The sequence below is a fragment of the Talpa europaea genome (assembly GCF_964194135.1).
Source record: "Talpa europaea genome assembly, chromosome: 8".
Lineage (NCBI taxonomy): Eukaryota > Metazoa > Chordata > Mammalia > Eulipotyphla > Talpidae > Talpa > Talpa europaea.
In genome coordinates, this window is record NC_140075.1 from 79,199,822 (window position 1) to 79,207,037 (window position 7,216).

Below are 7,216 nucleotides of genomic sequence, written 5' to 3' on the forward strand. Positions count from 1 at the left end.
CTTTCAGACACAAGACAGTTGCCCCCCTCAATTTGTCAACAAATTAAACTACTTTCCTTCTCCTCAAACTCTATTTCCTTTCATTGGTGAAGGAAACCAAGACCAGCATTTGGTAACATGAGATTTTCCATGGTTTTCTCTTTGAAGTATAATTTGAAATACAAAATTAAAACAAACTAATTAAAACATTTAAAAATATTCTATATGCTTGAAACCTCCATCTAAGTTATTAGGTTTCAAAGTTCCAGTGTATGTTTTACTTGTTGTAAGGGCAGGAATGGACCAGTGCAGGTTTTCTGATCCAGCAGACCGGGTAAAGGAGGAATCAGAGTCCTCAGTGGTTTTGTAGGCTTTTATTGGGATTACCAGGTACATGGCAGGCAGGGGTGCTGGGGGGCCCGGAGGCTGGCAGGTCTCCCAGCCCCCAGCAAATCCGCCCTCTGGGCTCTCTGGCGTTCTCTGCTTCTGCTTCTTTGCTTCTCTCTCAGCTTCTCTTCGGCTTCTCTCAGCTTCTGCTGGCATCCCTGTGATGCCAACCTTAAAAGCCCAGTCTTAGCCCAGGTGAATCCCATCTACCTATGCCCACACCCTATTCCAGGTGCCCGCCATCAGGCATGCATTCAGGACCTCAAGGATCCATCATCTATCCTGATGGCGGGAGGGCAGAAAAGCCTGACATTTTTCCTTACCCTACACTTGTTGATTGAATAGGCTTGAATGTTTAGCTCTCTACTCTAGAGCAGTTGATTTTTCTTTTACTTTTGAGTAACATTACATGCCAGTGTTTATCATTTGCACTTAAGAGTTCCTACTTTAAATTTTTATTATTCAAAGGGACCTGACTTTGTTGACTATAATTCATCACTGTATGCTTACTAAATATAATATTCTAAAAGGAGATCTTTTAAAATCTGTGATTTCTCAAGAAAATGCAGCTCCTTCATTGCTGATGTTATGGTGTATTTTTCTCTTTTTCATTTCTCAATCACAATTTTTAATTCCCATAATTCTGCTCTTCTTTAATATACAGATGATACAAATGGAAATAAAGTGATTGAGTGCTTACTTTGGCAGGTGCATTAGATCTTTCTGGCCACTTGAGTCCATTTAGTAAATTGCTACTCCAGTGCATTAAGTGGAACTCCAATAGCCTAAAATCGTTAATGCACTTAATAATTTGGCACTTGTAATTGCCAGTGATGGCGGTACATTTGCTTTCAGATTCTCATAGTAATGATTATGAAGAAAAAATTTGTGCCCAAAGAATTACATGGTTAATTATTAGAATCATATAGGCTCTTGTAAATTTATAATAAACCCTTTTGTTATCCAATATTAAATAATAGATATTTTACAAGATGGTGCCAAAGATTTTCTTCTTTCAATGTAAAGTTTATCCCTCCTTGCAATAAAAGAAATCTCACACATGTACTCTAGTATTTCAATGGTTTATTTTCATTTTTTCCTCATATTTAACAAAATTATCCCTTTAAAAGTATCATGTAGTTTTTTTTTTAAATAATAAATTTTATTTTTATATTCCCCATACAATTGCAGCCCCCCCCCATTCTGACCCCAATCCCTCCCCTCCCGCCCCCGCCCCCCTAAAAGTGTCTCTGGTTCATAGTTTTTTGTTGATTTTGATTTTCATGTAGTTTCTTAGAGCATTGGCAAAGTCTAACAATTTTGGTTGGCAAGGGGTTAATGAGTTATTATTTAACCCACAATGTCAAAGTCTGTGTCAATTTTTTTAATAGAAAAACAATGGATAGTTTTTTTTTTTTTAAGTTTAAATTGAAGGCAAAATCACATAATTCTAAGTTTCTATCTTTTACTAAATGAGTACTCTGTTATCGTAGGCAACCTCTGGTGCCAAGTAATTAGTTTTAGTCAATAGGCTGGCTTTATGGCTCATTTAAAGTCACTCATTATCTCTCACTACTTTGTGACTCACCTTTGTCTATGTAACAATCAGAGAAAAAACATCTTAAAGATAAGCACTTTCCCAAGTATAAGCAAATATTACACAAGATCCAATTCACCCTTGGTGTTTGAATTCTAAAAGCTCAGCAGAATTCAGCATGTGTTTTCAGGCATCCTAATTTCCTGGTATTCACTTCTTAATGAGTCAGTGAGAGGTAAACCAGGCTCTATGATCCTAAGGGGAATTGATATAAGGGCTGTGTTTAATTGGTTGTTTAGAATTGCTTGCAAATTGCTGTTATCCTTAGAGATAGAGTGTCCATCCATCATATTGTGTCATTCCAAGTATCCTGTGTAGGTCATGAGTCAGCTTCCAAGCTGATGGTGAAATCACTTCATTTATGCTATGCTTCTGTAAATTATTTGCTATGTTCTATAAGAGTTTCATCTCAGGCATAAACATCAAAGGATTATACTTATTACCTGCTTTTTTTTTTTTTTTGTTACCACTGTTTTGGCTAGGAATCAAGTTAATTTTTTGATATCTCAGTCTGATACCACAAGTTGTTGTACATCTTGGGTTATTAAAACCATTATATTCAGTTATCTAAATTCTATTCTTCCCCCATTACAGGTTCAGTGAGACCCCAGTAGCTCAAATATGGGGTGAGTATATTTGGTGTACTTCTCTCAACCTTCTCTTTCCTCTGATTTTCCTCCCATGGGGATGAAACAAGGTTAAAAAAAAAAGAGGGAAGGGAGCCTGATTTTAAGTGTCCATGGAAATTGAGCTGATATCTTTAATCACCACAAGAACAGTCAGGTATCCCTGGAGTGAGGCTACGATCCTCTTGATGGTGGCCGTGATCCTCTAGATGATGGCCATCACCTGTTAGCTATTTTGTGGTCTCGAAAGTCAATGAGAAGGCAAAAATGGCTTACTGAGAAGACACTCACTTTGTGTTTCCCTAGATTTTGGAAATTCTTTTAGCCTGAACTACCTCTTTCAACAGACCTCCACCTGAGGTCTTTGCATTGCATGCCTCTGTATGGACACTTTTCCCTGTGTTGAAGCAGAGTGAGGCAAATCTGTTCTAAAACTCTCATTTGCTTTTCATGTTAAGAAAGCAAAGGGTATGTTAATTAGTGCAAAAGGATGAGAAGAACAAATTGATAGAGTTTACTAACTGATTCTAGAGAGTTAATGAGTTAAAAAAGTAGGAGTTGAAATATATCCAAGAGTTTGAGTGTTTAGTCTGGAGATATAGATTGGAACAAAGTTTAAAGATAAGAGCTAGAGATATATTTTGGCATCTAATAAAGTTAAAATTATGACTCTTCCTTACCTCCCTGTGCCAGAGAAAGAGAGAAGAGAGCGTGAGTGTGCTCATTAAACAAGTCTGGTATATTTTGAAGATTTTAATAAGAATCTTCAAGTGATAGCTTTTAAATAAGTTAATGCTCTGAATTTTAATAGAATACTATTTCTTCTCATGACCTAAAAGGACTCCAGAGGGTTGAAGCATTATACATTTAAGAGGACAGAGGTAGAGGCCTTTGGTTACCCATCAGATAAACTGGTGAGACTATGGAAAGTAGCTTTACTTGACTTTTAAGGTAGACATCTTTCAAAGATATCACTAGAGAAAAAGACATTAAGAAACACAAAAATCTTACCATCCAAGGGTGGACACTATTTTTCCAGAATTATATTTTATCTGTTTTGTGAACCAGAACTTTGTAAAATCAAAATTTTAAAAGTGATAAGGAATATATATCAGAAAGAAATTTCAGGAGTGTCTTACATCTGTGAAAGAGAACCATGGAAAGTGGAAATGCAGTTGTATGTTGCTCATATGTTCCTTTAACAGTCATACCCCTTGAAGGTTAGAATGCTTATGTAGGGTAAGGAAAAAGTATCAGGCTTTTCTGCCCTCCCGCCATTAGGATAGATGAGGGAACCCTGTGGTCCTGAATGTATGCCTGATGGTGGGCACCTGAAGTAGGTACACCTGGGCTGAGAGACAGTTTATAAGGGCGGCGTCATGGGGACACCAGCAGAAGCAGAACGAGAAGCAGAAGAGAAGCAGAGAGAATGCCAGAGAGCCCAGATAGAGTGAGGATTTGCTGGGGGCTGGGAGGACTGCCATCCTTCTGGCCCCCCAGCACCCCTGTCTGCCATATACCTGGTAAATCTAAATAAAAGACCTACAGAAGCCACTGAGGGCTCCAGGACTCCTTCCTCCTTTACCCTGGTCTGCTGGATCAGGAAAACCTGCACTGTGCCCAATCCTGCCACTACAGCTTACTAGTAATGATAAGCCTTTACTAATGGCAACACAGCACAAACAAGTACAATAAATGAAATGAAACCTCAGTAAGCAAAAAATTATACTTTATACCAATGTCTGCCTAGTTTTAGGGCTGAGTGTTCATTCATTTATGAATGAGGAAAACAATAATATTAACACAATGCATACAATATTGCTTTTAATTTGTTTTTATTTCTATCAAAATAGTAGATCTTTGAATCCATTCTCTTAAAAATAAACTGCATGATAATATAATAAAGGCGGATGTATCTGAAACTGATGAAATCTCATCATTTCAAAAAAAAAAAAGAAATCTCATCAGCTCATGTTTTTAAAATCAAGAAATGGGTCACAATCTCTTCATTTTCTCATCGTGTCTGCTGTTGCTTGTTGCTGAAATTGCAGTGACTGTGGAGATGGCATCTACCAGCTGTTTGAATGCTCTCTCAAGACTCACTTTGTCCAAACCATCCAGGTGCAATTTTACTGGAAGTCTACAGAGCTGGGGATATATATCCTTAATGTAGTCTGGTTGTAGGTGACTGTGTTATTGATGTGAGATCTGACTGGAGAACTTTCAACAATGATAAAGCACCAAAAGATCCATCTCGAGTTGGAGATTCTCAGAATACTCTTTGGAGAGCTCGAGATTTGTCTACCATGATCGCAAATTTTGATGAATTGAGCAATTCTAAGTACCAATATTGGAGAATAATGAGTAGTTCTGATCAATGATGAATGAATTCAAGGAAGTCACTACCATGGCTGATAGAATCAACTTCCCCCAAAATAGAGTTGATAGAACACATAATAAATTCAAGCAAGTGTATGAACAGAAGAGCCTGAAGGGACGAGCTAACGATCATAGCTTCTGCTTGTCTCTATATTGCCTGTAGACAAGAAGGGGTTCCTAGGACATTTAAAGAAATATGTGCCATATTACAAATTTTTAAAGAAAAAAATTGGAACATGGTTTAAACATATTTTGAAAGCTTTAGACACCCATGTGGATTTGATTATAACTGGGTACTTCATGTCCAGGTTTTGTTCCAAACTTTGTCTTTCTAAACAAGTGTAGATGGCAGCTACACATACAGCCCATAAAGCAGTGGAACTGGACTTGTTTCCTGGAAAAAGTGGGATATCTGTGGCAGCAGTAGCCATTTACATGGCCTCCCAGGCATCAGCTGAGAAGCAGACCCCGAAAGAAATTGGATATATTGCTGGTGTGGCTGATGAGACTAATACATCCTCAAGCCCCTGATCTATTTCCTGCAGATTTCAAATCTGATACCCCCTGTGGCCAAACTACCACAGCTATAAATTTAGACAACTAATATCAAAATTTATGAACACTGAACTCGGCCTGTTGTGCATAGTCTATGCCAAGTGCTAGACTGAGTCTTTAATGAGGAAAAACAAGGTACATAGCACACATTCCAGGCTAAATATTAATTGCTTAGCATTCTGTATATCCATACTTGTGAAACATTTAATTATTTAAATTTCTTATTATATTTGCTTTCTTTAGTAGTTATCTAGGAAACCATTTTGGAACTATTTGAAATCATGTAATTCTTGAATATAAATTTTCAAAACAAAAGAGAAAAAACAAGAAATGAGAAAATCCCCAAGCAAAATTATATTTGGAAATAGAATTTTAATTTACAAGGTTTCTAGATCTTTCTTAATATTGGTTGTCATTTATTAAAGATTTATTAAATTATTATCTGAGACATACGGTCACAGATTTTCTTTCTACCTCTGCAGAAATTCAACTTTTCAATCATCCAAACACAGTAGGACACATAGAACTTTGGAAAAATATAGGATTTAAAGGTAAGAGTCTGATTTTGTGCCTTTGTTCAACTTCAAACCGGTCACACATATTAGCTTTTAAGTTTAAGCTCTTTACCTGTGGCATTAAATACCAAGTCATAGCAGTTAACATATACTGAGCACTTAATATGTGCACATATTGTGCAGAGTACTTTAATGTTTTAATTCCTTTAATTCTCATATTAACATGTGAACTAGATATTATTATCCTCATTTTACAAATTGGAAGATTAAGGCATATAGAAAATACATTAGTGTCACATAGCTAGTAATAGTGGAGCTGAGAGGCATACTCAAGCTGTAGAACCTTAACACAACTTATTTTTTAATTGATATTTTATGTCAGTCTTATATCATTTTTCATTTTTGCACAGTGTGCGCATTATCATTTTGGTTATATTCCCCATACAACTGCACCCCCCCTTATTTTGACCCTAGTCCTTCCTCTCCCCGCCTCTCGCTCCACCCCTGCCCCCCCCCATGGTGTGTCTCTAGTTTATAGTTGCTTGTTGATTTTGATTTTTACTTTGTATTGATTAGTCTTTTTCCTGGCCCCTTATTTAGGTTTTCTAAATTCCTGCTATGAGTGAGACCATCCGGTATTTTTCCATATGATCCAGCAATTCCACTCCTAGGTATTTACCCAAATGACTCAGAAACATTAATTCCAAAGGGCACCTGCATTCCTATGTTTATAGCAGCACTATTTACAATAGCTAAGCTATGGAAACAACCCAAATGCCCAAAAATAGATAACTGGATGAAGAAGATGTGGCACATATACACAATGGAGTATTACTCAGCAACCAAAAAAGATAAACACATGCAGTTTGCAGCAACATGGATGGAGCTAGAAGGGATCATGCTCAGCGAAATAATTCAGAAAGAAAAAGAAAAAAACAACTTATTTTAAATAGGTCATGGCAGTAATTTTTAATATAGAATTTTTCTGCATATTAAATAAGGCAAAATATGCAAAATAGTCATTATTTCAAGATGTTTCTTAGTATTGGTCACCATTTATTAAAATATTTATTAAATTATTATCTATGCAAAACATCTGAATGAAATCTAATTTTTAACATGATTACTATATTTAAAAATATCAGTTTTTCATGTTAGTATTAGTATACATATATATA

At 36.3% G+C, this 7,216-nt stretch overlaps 1 pseudogene across 1 annotated transcript; it reads left to right on the forward strand.

Moving 5' to 3' along the window:
• The first annotated feature begins 4,499 nt into the window (after nt 1-4,499).
• Nucleotides 4,500-5,558, forward strand: LOC311175816 (transcription initiation factor IIB-like; annotated as a pseudogene). The gene has a single exon. The product of its transcript is annotated as a transcription initiation factor IIB-like (transcript).
• The last annotated feature ends 1,658 nt before the right edge of the window (nt 5,559-7,216 follow it).